The sequence below is a fragment of the Schistocerca serialis genome, chromosome 11 (genome assembly GCF_023864345.2).
Source record: "Schistocerca serialis cubense isolate TAMUIC-IGC-003099 chromosome 11, iqSchSeri2.2, whole genome shotgun sequence".
In the NCBI taxonomy this organism is placed as follows: Eukaryota; Metazoa; Arthropoda; class Insecta; order Orthoptera; family Acrididae; genus Schistocerca; species Schistocerca serialis.
In genome coordinates this window covers 81,925,820-81,938,825 of record NC_064648.1, presented here as the reverse complement: position 1 = coordinate 81,938,825, position 13,006 = coordinate 81,925,820, and the positions used below count along the sequence as shown (strand labels likewise).

The window sequence follows — 13,006 nt, the reverse complement described above, 5'->3', positions numbered from 1 at the left end:
TGCAAGGACAGAAAAGAATTATTTCTCAATGATACTGGCTGCACCTTCAATCAATCTATAAACCCACATTTGCTCATGGTATTAAAAAAAGCAAAACATGAAAATCCACCCATACAGACAGAACTTTCTTCTTTTTCAGTCAGTTTAGTATGTATTTTTAACAACAGTTTCCTTATACAGTCATCTATATTCAACATTATCAACTCAATATAGCGTAATGCTGCAATCTTTACCCAGTCACTAAAAAACACACACTGCTGCCTGAACGTTGCATGGAAAAATAAATGATCCTTGACTGTCTAGATTTAACACTTATTAAATTCCTCTAACAAGATTTAGTGAAATTACTTTCTCATAAGCGTACCCATGACAATGTTCTGTGGTTTTGGGATGCTTTTGTCGATGGCAATTGCACATACCCATTAGGCCTTACAGAGTAAATTACATTTCCCATATCCTTCCATAGAGTGAAACGTGCACATTACTACAAACAACAGTTATCACTATTTACTAAACTATGGAGCACATAGGCACATTGAAAATCCATGGAAAACGCAACACCATGAATTCGCTCTACAGCATTATCTTTCATACCAACATAACCAATCCCTGATACTCAGTATTACGTGTGCTAACGAATCTAATGTATTGGCAGTACAACTGTTTGCGCTACAACCCGGGCGAACTACAGATCAGATTACAGTGAACTCTTACTGTCCCTATTCCTTCCTTCACAAATATTGTTACCGAACTTCGCATGCACAAGTAAATATAACAATACGAATGCAGCGGGCGTGTGAACTTCATGAGGGCCTTTTATCGTCAATGACCAAGTATTTCACATTGACCTGCACTTTCTCTAACCACCACATATAGACACTTTTCCGGTAATTACAGACAACATCAAAATTTCTGGCGGTTCTTTTGCTAAATCACGGGAAACATTTAGCAATTTTATCGGACAAAACGAAAACAGCAAGCATATTACATACCAACACGTCGATCTGGTATTTTTCGTAATTGCCGAACAACACAGGTACGTAATGTGCACTAATATGTTTGTCTAAACACTAGTCACCTCCTGCTCGCAATGCGGAAACTTAAGCTCACTGAAAATAACAAGTGTTTGGTTCTGATGCACATAACCTGAAATAATTACCTATTAAATTCTGAGGCTATCTCAAACCATAACCAGAGGCGCCAAAGATGATACAAGAATTAAATGTGGAACAAACTTGTCATTCAAATGTGCACAATTAATGTAATTAAACCGATATAATAACTGTACGAACAGTTACGATAGCATCATTACAAGGCATTGGCAAACTACTTCATTCGAGGCAGTTAGCTGTAATGATAATTAAGTATTGACTTACCGCCACACTCAATATGCGTCTTTCCGTGATTTCCTGTCTCCACCATCAAATCACTTACATGTTACACAGAAAACGCATCATAATACCGTACAAACGTATGACACGAACTACTAAACTCTACAAGTCTACAACCATCTGCTGCTGTGGTCAAAGTCAATAAATGCGGAAGAAAAAACCTACCACAGAGGTCGTTCTAACATTCTTGGAATCAGAGCTGCATATCTGCTAGGAAAAAAATTAAAGTCGTTTGTTGGTTAATTTGGGGGAGGAGACCAAACAGTGAGGTCATGGGTCCCGTTGCCTTCTCTGAAAACTAACTAGAACAGACAGTTAGGAACCTAACTCATGATGAAAATATATTGTTTCTAACGGCAACAAATAGACCTAACCTCTTTGAGGATGTCCACATCAGTGAACTTGATATGGCTCTGGCAGCAAATGACTAACAGAGTACAAAGAATAAGTGAAACAGTATTCAGTAAAGTACATAAAAAAATTAGTAGTGTCGTATCTCTATGAGGAACTGAAAGTTTAAGCACAGGGCAGCAGTATGTAGAGGAATGCTGGCTCAAGTTTAAAAGAATAGTTGAGCATGCGCTGGACAGATATGTACCCAGTAGAACAGTTCATAATGGGAGGCAATCTCTACAGTATACAGTTACTGTAAAGACACAGCTAAAGAAATCGAGACTACTGTGTCATAGATGTAAAACAAAGCATAGAGCTGCAGCTAGAGAATTGCTGAATAAAACGCATTTGTCTGTCAAGAGATCAATGTGTGAGGCTTTCAATGACTGCCGCAGCAGAATATTGTCAAATGTTGTGTCAGCTGCCCACGTCGAATATCGATGCTGTGACTCTGACGTGGAGCTATGAAAGAATAAACATAGATAAACCGAGACCAGGCAGACCTCACGTACTGATGGGGAGGAATTACCGGGCATTGTTGTCAAATGATATTTCACAAACCCCAAAGCAATTCTGGTGGTATGTAAAGGCTGTTAGTGGCACAAAAGTTACTGTCCAGTTCCTAGCGAAGGAAACAGGAACTGAAACTGAGGGTAGCAAAGCAAAATCTGAAATGCTTAACTCTGTTTTCAGATTTTCCATTTCAAAGAAAAACCCAGGAGAAATGTCCCACTTTAGTCCTCATAACACTGAAAAGATGAGGGAAGTAAGTACTAGTGTCAGTGGTGCTGATAAACCACTGAAATCGTTATACTTGAGTAAAGCTCGAGGGCCCAATGGAATCCCTGTCAGATTCTACACCGAATTTACGCTAAGTTAGCCCCCCTTCTAACTAAAATCTGTCACAGATGCCTCAAACAAAACATGGCGCCTAGTAGTTTGAAGAAAGCACAGGTCACGTCCATCTATAAGATGGTAGTAGAAGTAATCCACAAAGTTATAGTCCAGCATCCTTGACATCCATTTGGTTTAGGATCTTAGAACATACTCCGAGCCTAAACATGATGAGGTATCTCGAAAAGAATTACCTCCTCCTTGCCAGTCAGCAAGGATTCCGAAAATATCAGTCATGTGAAATCCAACTCATTCTTTTCTCACGTGACATACTAAAATCTTTGGATCAAGGCAGTCAGGTAGATGCAGTATTTATTGATTTTCGAAAAGCATCTGACTCAGTACCACACCTGTGCTTGTTATCAAAAGTACATTCATATGGAGTATTAATTTAACTTTGCAACTGGAATGAAGAATTTTGGTGGGGAGGATGCAGCATGTTATTTTGGATGGAGAGTCGTCGTTACATGTAGTAATAACTTCAGATGTGCCCCAGGGAAGTGTGTTAGGCTCTTGCTGTTCATAGCGTATATTAATGACCTTGCATACAATATTAACAGTAACTTCAGACTTTTTGCAGATGATGCAGTCATCCATAATGAAGTACTGTCTGAAAGAAGCTGTGTAAATTTTCAGCCAGATCGTGATAAGATTTCAAAGGCATGTAATAACTGACAACTTGCTTTAAATGATCAGAAACATAACACTGTGCACTTCAACACGAAAAAGTGTACTATCCTATTACTATAATACCAATGAGGCGAGCTATACAAATACCTGGGTATAACCCTTTGTAGGGATATGAGGTGGCTCAGTCGGTGCAAAAGCAGAGGGTAGACTCCAGTTTATTGGTAGAATACTGGGGAAGTGCAATCAGTCTACAAAGGAAATTGCTTACAAATCAGTCATGTGATTGGTTCTAGCATATTGTTCAAGTGTGTGTGATCTGTCCCAGAAAGGGCTAACAGGGGATATTGAAAGTATACAGAGAAGGGCAGCACAAATGGACCCAGGTTTGTTTGAGCTTTGTGAAAATATCACAGAGATGCTGAAGAAGCTGAACTGCAGCATTTGAAGACAGACATAAACTATCCTAAGAAAGATTACTAACAAAGTATCGAGAACCGACTTTGAATGATGACTATGCGAATATATTATAACCCTTTATGTATCAATCACATAGGTATAGTGAGGGAAAGATTAGATTAATTACAGCACATGCAGAGGCGTTCAAACAGGCATGCTTCCCATGTTCCAAGGGAATGAAATGGGAAGAAACACTAATAACTGGTATTTGGACATACCCTGTACCATTGACTTCAGGCTGGCCTACAGAGCATATATGTTGATGTAGGTACACGTGAAATTGTCTACAGTTGTCATTTATTTGTGCCAAAAGCCAAAATAAGAATTAATCACTATTCCTAAATCAATGAACATAACAAATCGTTAAAATCTTCGAAGAGTGGCGGGTGTACAGATTTATCTGGCACCTAAAAAGATTGTTTGCTGAAAATGTTTGGCACTACATGAAAAAAATTGTACTCTAGAAACCTGTTATTTTATTTTATGTGTCTACAAAAGCTGCTCACGGAAATTGACGATGGCTGGGAGAGTGGTGTACTCACCATGTGCTCCTCCATATCCCCATCTGACGATGCCTAAAGACTGAGGCTGACATGTCGGCCAGTCAGTACTATTGAACCTTCAAGGCCTGTTTGGATGGTGTTTGCTTGTTTTTTTTTGTTAGAAAAACAAATTGTATTTTCTTTAAAATATGTTGTGATAATCTGAGAAAGTTGGGTAGAAATACTGTTATTACTCTGCTTAGCCATTGAGACAACAAGAAGATATAAAGTGTGGTATCATTCTGTAGGTTGTGTACAAGGTGAATACCAAGCAATTCTTACAACATGATATGTATGTTTTTAGTTAAATTATTTCAGTAGGAGCATATATCAACTTCCTACTTTCGAAGTTCTTCATAGCTAAAGTTTTCTGAGATTGCATATATGAGCAAAAATGGTTAATCTATGTGGTGGAAATGTATCATATCTGTGCTATCAGGCACAAAAAGGAAGTAAAGAAGGTTACTGTTGGCAACATACTTTCAACTTGACTCTAGCTTTTAATACAGGAACATGGATATTCAATGTTCAATTATATTATAGTGCACTTGAACAAAGCATAACTATAAAATTTATTATAGAGTAACATTATTGTTTTGTCATTTTTAACTGACATTGGGTGCAAGGATGAAAAAATATTAGCTCTCAATTGTTTCTTCTGGTCATAGTACACAACATGGAACAGAACATGCAAGAATTTAAAAATTTGTGTTTGGGGACATGATATAAATATTGGAGAGATAACAGGTAAATGCCACATGTCAAATATCGAAGTGTCATTTGCAGTTTCACTCGAACTTATAATGCATCTTTAATATGAGTATCGGATTTTTAAATGGTGTCCAATATGCAGCTCTACAACTATGCAACATTTGTTCTTGTTATTAGAAAGTGGCCCACAGATAGAAATTTTATTATGATTGCTACTTCTGTAAACATCATCCAGCATCTCATGTAAGTACCCCAAAAGTGTATTTTTGAGGTTAGTGTAGAGGCACTATAACGCTGACATGCCAGTATCTATCACCTGCAGTTTCAGGCAAACTGGGTTTGCGTCCAAAATTTGTGTTCCTCATCTTTAAAAGGAGCTTGATACATGATTCAAGGAGTACTCTAAATTTGTTTTTGTAATTCAGAAATGATTTATAAAACAAATTTCAGGTTTGAATGGTAATTCTTTTAAAGGTGAATGTGTGATTTCCATTTTATTCCTGCCTGAAATCCGTTTTGGTATCTTTTGCATTTTCTTTCATGTGTAATTAATTATTCGAATGCCACGCTCTATACTACTACATAATACCTGCCTCAATAATTTCAGTTGACACAGACGCCATATAGAAAACTGTGTAACCATGCAGAAATTGCAGCACCCCAATTACTGTGGCATCACTCAATTGAAGCCACTTTTAGTTATGTCATAAAAGATAAAGTCGTTTTAACTATTTTGCACCACTTTCATTCACCCACACTAATTAGTGTCAGATGTAAATCGAGCACTTGCCATTATGGTTTCAGTGCTCCTGAAGCTAGTATGCAGTATTGGTAGCTTTGATATTTATACCTGTGTATTAGGACAATATGCAGATTCAGTATAGACTATATCAAAGATCTCTACAAAAAGTGTCGGTTTTAGTACTGTTTGTTGTGTTACAGCCACTGGAAGTGGTGTGTCTGCCAGTCCAACTGGCACCCATACAGACTTATTTCTAAAAATTATGTTGCAACTGTATGGTTGTAAATAAGTTATATTATAGCCTACTAAAAGAAATTATTAGTTAATTTTGTGTGCATGTTGAAAAATATCCTATATATTCTTTGAAATGCGGAGAGACAGTTGTGAAAGTCTGATCACAATAATAATGTTACCATACTTAAGCCAAAAAAAGAAAAAGATGTGGACAATTATTTCATTATTGGTAAGCACCAAGTAACTTTGACAACATCATGCGTGTTTTTATTCCAAACAGCATGTGCCCTGACTGTGACTATATGATGTGTATATTAACAGGAATGTAATATTTAATTTCTACATTTCGCGTTGCTAGCAATGAAACGTTTGGCCACTGCGGTTGTGGGCACATCAGTGTTAATTTATATTGTTTATGCTGTCCAATTATATGATGCACAGTTAAGATTTCTGTCTGAGTAAGCAAGTATTATTGGATAGTTAATGGAAGGTGATTTGTACTTTCACATTAGCTCACTCATTTCTACAAATGGTGAAACTAAATACGGTATTGGCGGTATATTCGGATTTTAGGGTTGGCAGCTTCAATGCTCTCAATCCTTCCCACTCCAATGGCCAGTGGCGATCGATATTCTAAATATTGCTTTTCGTAGCTCTTACATGCCCCATTCTCGAACCTGACTGCTTCCTATTTAGGGAAGTCTGTGTTAACTCAGTGTCGAACTATAGCCATAATGTTGAGAGAAAAGTTGTAATTACAAAGTCCAAGTAAGTTGGTGTGAAATGGCTAATTCTTCATATACATTCCTCTCTGAGGTAGACAGTGTAGAGCTTGTACAGAAATCTTAAAGTGAAAACCAGAACAACAACAATTTCCATGACAATAGTCTTTATAATGACAGTGATTCATTTGTAAACAATTCGAGTAAAATGATAGCGGAAACAGACCACCCTGAAGAGATTCAAAAAATATCAAACAATGAAAAGTTTTGGTTTGTACTGGTTATGTAAATATGCTTCCATGAAAGTCCACTTCTTGTTTTAATGTATGTCCTAATTGTTGGCCAGTGACCTTATTGTTTCCACAAAGAGGCTTGTGCAATTCCCTGTGGCACGCTCGCCACCAGGTGGTGGCTATTTAAATATGAGTGTACACAGATGCCCTATGTCTCCATTACAGAGTACGAAGCATTAGACACTGACCTAGTGGATTTGAGGAAGGAAGTAAGGAGGTTTCTGGTGACAGTATAACTTCAGATTATGTATACTCTTTAATATAGGAAATGAACGAGATTACAGAGATTAAGTGTAGTTTTTAACAATGCAAATGAATTGTATTAGAGTGTCTTTAAGTGCACTTGCACGAAGCATAATTCCAAATTCGTTATAGAGTAACTTCAATATTTGCTCTTATTTAACCGATGTGGGGTGCAGGAGTGACGTGCAACCAAAGCGACGCCACAGCAAGTGGCAGAACAGTAACAGTTTCATCAGTTGGTAATTATTGTTATTCTTGGATTGATTTAATTTTGCTTCAGGAAGCGATAAATAGCATTCAAAATACAATTACTTCATGTAAACCTTTTGTTAATAATTGTTACAAGTAATGTAGTATTTATATTGAAAAGTCACATGGAACTCCGATCATCAGGAAAAAACGAAATAAGAAGACAAATGAAGCTTAAATGTCCTCTTTAAAAAAGTGCTAGCAATGACAGAAAACATTATAATGTTGTAAGAAAATAATTGTGTTAAAGAAATGTGCAAAGTGCATTAGATGAATATTTAACTGCTTATTTTCACATTTTTACTATAAATTACTTTAGAAATAAAGTCGAGCAAAGAATCCAGAAGGTAAAGTCACACTCAGTTTGTGCTTTGTTCCTCTCCAAGTCTGTGTGTTTTGTTAACTTCAGCGTCTACTGTAAGCTTTATACTGGTAGAAGAAAGTCTATGACAAAAGTTCATCAATCACTTTTTATTCTAATTTGCTAATGTCAATTAAAAAGACTCCACTTTCAAAAGTTTCCTTATATTGGAAAGGTACTACAGCCAGTTATAGATTTCTACGTAAATACATATCAAGCAGCTGTACAAAATTTTTGTTTTGTTTGTTCACAAAATTTGTTTTCTAATGGCACCTTTGTGATATTTCATCCCATATTTCCAGCAGCCTGCTCATTATACATCTGTTCCCTAAGCTTAAACTGGCATATAATTTCTCCGAATTTTTTTATAATGAGAAATGAGAATCAGCGATCTCTATGTACTTCATAGAAATAGTCTATAGGCAAGATTTCGATCTAAACAGTTTCTTATTGACTGGTTTCAACAGCTAAGATTGTCACCTTCAGATCTTTAAAAACTTGTTCGGGTCTACATCATGTTCCATTGTGCATTCATCACTCATGTAATGTTTACATTTGAGTGGAGATCGGATTGCATATTCCACACAGGTTTGAGAAAAAGTTCATTACAAACAGAATTGTCGCAAGTAAAAACGTACACAGCTAAAATGCAACTTGTGAAACTTGTCTTCACAGCACTCTTTTGATACTTCTCAGTTGTTAAAATTCGTAATGTATAGCAAGAGTGCACATTTATACCACTGTTTACATTAATATAAAGAGTGAAGGACATGTTGGAACCTTTTGACTCAAAATTCATAGTGCTGTTTAGCATCTCTGGCTGCTTGTGGTAAACATGTCACAACTAGTTCACTTGGTCTCTGCCACATGCCACTCAGGGCAACACGTCTTTCTCCACAAACGCACTGTAGAAAAATGAAAGAATAAAAATGTGTTAGTCTCTTCATATTAGCTCAAGCTGCTCAAAATAATTAGCAGTACTCTAAGGTTGACTAGTTCTAGAGTACATCATTTACTGGTGTCATGCTGCTCATGACTAATACTCGTGTGAAATTTTTCAGTGTCAGATATACATATCATCTGCTATGTATTTACTATCAGATAGGAATACAGAGAAATTTTTATCACTGTGTGGCATACAACCCCAATCCATTTTTTTAAATCGGTTTTTTGCGTTCTTTCATGTCAGTCCCAGGAAGAGTTCAGTGCATTTCTCATCCTTCTGAAGAACTGGAAACTGAATTTTCTGTTTTATGCCATAATGTCATGTTCTCTGTGCTTTTAAATCTGTCCAAGGCAGTTTCTATCTACATTACCAATTACATTGTCAGCGACCATATTAGTCCTTCCTTTCAACTCTTCCAAATTAAGTGGCAATGGAAGCAGGAATGTGGTGATCTTTGACTTAACCCCATAAGAAGAAATCATATGAAGCTAAGTCAGGTGACTGTGGGGGGGGGGGGCTACTGGAGAAGAGGGTGACAATGGGAACCATGTGCATTACGAGACTGAGGCAGTTCGGCATTGAGATAATCATAAATGTCTGAAAGAAAGTAAGGTGGAGCATTTTGTAGTTGCAAAATGAACCCTTCACTTGCTTGCTGTACTTCTGGCATAAGCCACAGCTGCAGTGTGTGTAGGCACACGAAATCAGGCACGGTTTTCTCCAGGCAGAAAAGTAGTCTGTAAACTTTTGAAGAGGACGTGGCACAAAAGACGTTAATGTTAGGTGAACCACGAATTTTTTCTATAATCTCATGTGTATGATTTACCTTTCGAGACACACAAAACTTGGCTTCATCACCGAAAATAAACATTGTCAAAAACTGTCTTCCACTTGTTGTCACTTGAAGTCGTCGCTTGTAGCTGGTATGGTTTTAAGCCTGTATTACATGATGTACCTAAGATGTAGTCCTAGGCCTATGCAGCAGAGCCCCAAGCGTACATGTTTGGAACTGCACATTGGTTACTGTCACTTGATTATATCATGCAGACAGAGTAGTCCTGGTGTAAGTCCAGGCGTTCACACTAGATGGTAATTATGTGCAAATCTTGAAGTGGGCTGTCTGATTTCTTGTAAAGGTGTTCATTCGAATTCAAAATGTCTGAGAACTAGAAGTTTCTATTTATTAAGTAATTGTTTCTATTTCTTGTTATTATTATTTATTATGTAATTGTTGTTCTCTTATGTAACTATCATAGAACTATATTATTTCTGTTCTGAATTATCGGCTTAACTGTTTGCTTCAAGTTATGACATATGGAATCACAAGAATATGTTTGTATGAACTGCACTGTTACATCATTATGCACTTGGAGGATGCAGTTGTTTTTGGGTCTACTGGACAGGCAGTATTTGTCACTCATAGGGTTAGGGCAGTGTAATGATGACCACAAGGCAGATATTGTGGGGATGAAACCATGCTGGGAAAAAGGGTGGAAGTTGATGGCATGTATTCCCTATTGCTGAAGGAACTGACACAGATCTGCAGGAATTCTGAAACTTTGTGGGAATGGGGCGGCTTATTTCGACAAGCGGCTGTCGATGATACAAGAAGTAATTCACTCAACTGATACCGTAATGTTAGACACTTTCATCTAGCCAGAAGGGTCCATTAAATCATTTTTTACTCATTTTTTAATCGAACACTCTCACCTACTCTTGCCAGTTTCTTCTTCCTGGCATGTTGAAATACAGCAAAAGATGAAATCAAATCAAATGTGACCTTCCAGCAATTATGGCACTACATATAGAAAACGAAAGTACACATATAATGTTATATACTTAATTACTCAGAACTAAACGTTTGCCGACGTGCCGATGACTGTATACAGACACGTTTCCTCACCAAACACATGATTTAGACCGCTAAATGCTTGTCTATTTCTTTCTATTTGTAGGATACGAAACAATCAGTACAAAGACTGATTTCCTGTGACAATTTGTCTAAAAGAAAGTTTGTTGGCAAAATATCGCTTTTGTTTAATTATTACATTTATGAAAATTTAATCACTGAAAACTGTGGTAAATTTACCCTATGGAAACCTGAATTTTAAGTGCGTTTAAAATAAGTGGCGACTCTCGACACTTCACTACAGAGCGAGTGGAGGGAAGTGCAGTCTACCAGTGTGTGCTGGGTGGGTTAGCAGGTGACCACAGTGTAATGCCAGTACAGACCTGCTCGGCGCAGAACCAGTCAGGCTCGCTTAACTGCCGCTCAAGCCGGCCAATCTGCGATCTTTCTGAAACGATTTTAAAGAAACTATTCGGTAGTAAATGCTCATTCTCGCGCATCTCATAGCTTAAATCGCCCGCTTCATGAATAACCATCTAGCATTTCGTTAATGGTTATATTTATTGTGATATTTCGCTAGTAGGTAAACTATTCAAGAAATTCTTAGTTTGCAGTGAAAAATAGGTACCGCTATGAATCTGTGTTTGGTTCGTGTCAGATTACATGTTGCTGTGTATTAAATGTAGATAATATATTGAATCATTCTTTAAACTTGGAAGTATATCGCTGTCTGTTTCCAATCTCGATAAAATAGAATGTATTTAAATCTCTCCATCACGAACTCGTGTATCAGTGAGAAACTAGAACGACATATTCAAAATTTCCTCGTACCTCATAAATGGTCTGTGATACCGAAACAAGATTTCTGCAAATGATAGCACGAGAGCGTTTTGGCATATATTTAATATGTGAAACTTCCATTTCTGCCTCGACATTCGAGGGACTCCAGGTTTTTCAATTAAATAATGCAATTATTGAGAACCATAGATAACTTGTGAAACGAGAACTGGTGTAGGTTTTGTAACAGTACAAGCAAATAAGTTACAAGTTTATCTCTATACTGAGACTCGGCTGTTCCACAAACTATTGACCTGACTTGCACTTAGTTGTTAGTTTAATAATCCACTATGTCATTATTCTGCCGCAATTTCAATTGTATTAGTCCAGTAACGGGATGCTTTTGGTTGCAAAATCTGAGATAGAACTTTCATCTCGTGCATATAGTTGAGAGCATGTAGAATCCACGTTTTCGACCTCCAAAACCCTCAGGACAATTTCTGTGGACAGAAAACCACAAACTTTTGCTACATTTCTCGGGTTTTCCCTTATTACTCGGTCACTATGTATCCTACTCAGAATTTAACTATTACCAAAATGAAGGAGCATTAAATTTTACATCGAATGATTACGTAAATGCCAATGTCGGTGTACCCATATGGCTGCAGTAAGTTGTCAAAGTTCGTTCATTTTTAGCAACTGGTCTAAAAAGTCGTCTTCAGCTCCTGTAACTCAAAAATGCCCACTCCAAATGGTAAACATCATCAAAGTTGTAGAGCATGAAATTTCATGTTACGAAAGCATCTAGTTTTGCAGTTTTAGTCACTATAAAGTGTTCATACTATTGAAACCAAAGGTCTCTTTTTTTTTTTTCAAGCAAAGTTATTCAATGAAATGAATTTCCAGTGGGAAGACGGCTCTCTAATGAGCACATATGTGTTTCTATATACATCTTGTCATGTTTCTTCATTTGTGTGTATCTTTATTCATTTTTATCCATCACTTTATTGGTGGCAGTGGGTTGCTAAAATGAAAACCAAGTACGTAGTAATGGCCAGTATGTGTTTATGTACGAGTAATACACAAGTGTGTACAAATGAACAAATAAAAGGGCATGAGAGTATTTAAGAAAGCCGAATTTAAATAACAGTGATTCACATTGTGACAAATCTCAATTCTATCGAGTCTCCCAGACTGCGGCAGTTACCAGTCCAGTGTCCAATCTTCAGGATCCATTATGTCACCTTCACCACTTACTTGTTCTGTAAGTTATCTTCGATCCTTTCCTCACCCTCGTCGAACACAATTTTTGGGGCATTCACGCAAGATAAGCCACAACAGTATTTTCTCGTCGAGGAGTAGTTCTGTCCATATTTGTGACATTCACGTATTGCTGTGCATCCTGTTTTGCAAGTTCAGGAAACCATCTTCAGTACCGTGAGTGCTGCCACATCTTTCCTCATCACCATGGGAAACAAGCCTGATAACTTTTCCTTCCAGCCCAGCTGGCATGGATGAGTTTTCTTCCCCAGCCAAGATTGCACCTGATGGTAGGATCGCAATGAGTGGGGCC

General features: G+C 37.3%; 1 protein-coding gene across 6 annotated transcripts in view; it reads right to left on the bottom strand.

Annotated features, from left to right (window-relative positions):
- The window catches only part of LOC126427048 (zinc finger protein 3 homolog), a 580,742-nt gene that overhangs the window by 211,708 nt on the left and 356,028 nt on the right, over positions 1–13,006 (bottom strand). The window contains exon 1 of one of the 6 annotated variants that reach the window (XM_050089216.1): positions 1,377–1,506. The exons of 4 other annotated variants lie outside the window; for them this stretch is intronic. The gene's annotated coding sequence lies outside the window, so the exon portion shown is untranslated. Of the gene's footprint in view, positions 1–1,376; positions 1,507–13,006 lie in introns of those variants that run through there. One more of the 6 variants, XM_050089219.1, reaches the window with a different exon arrangement.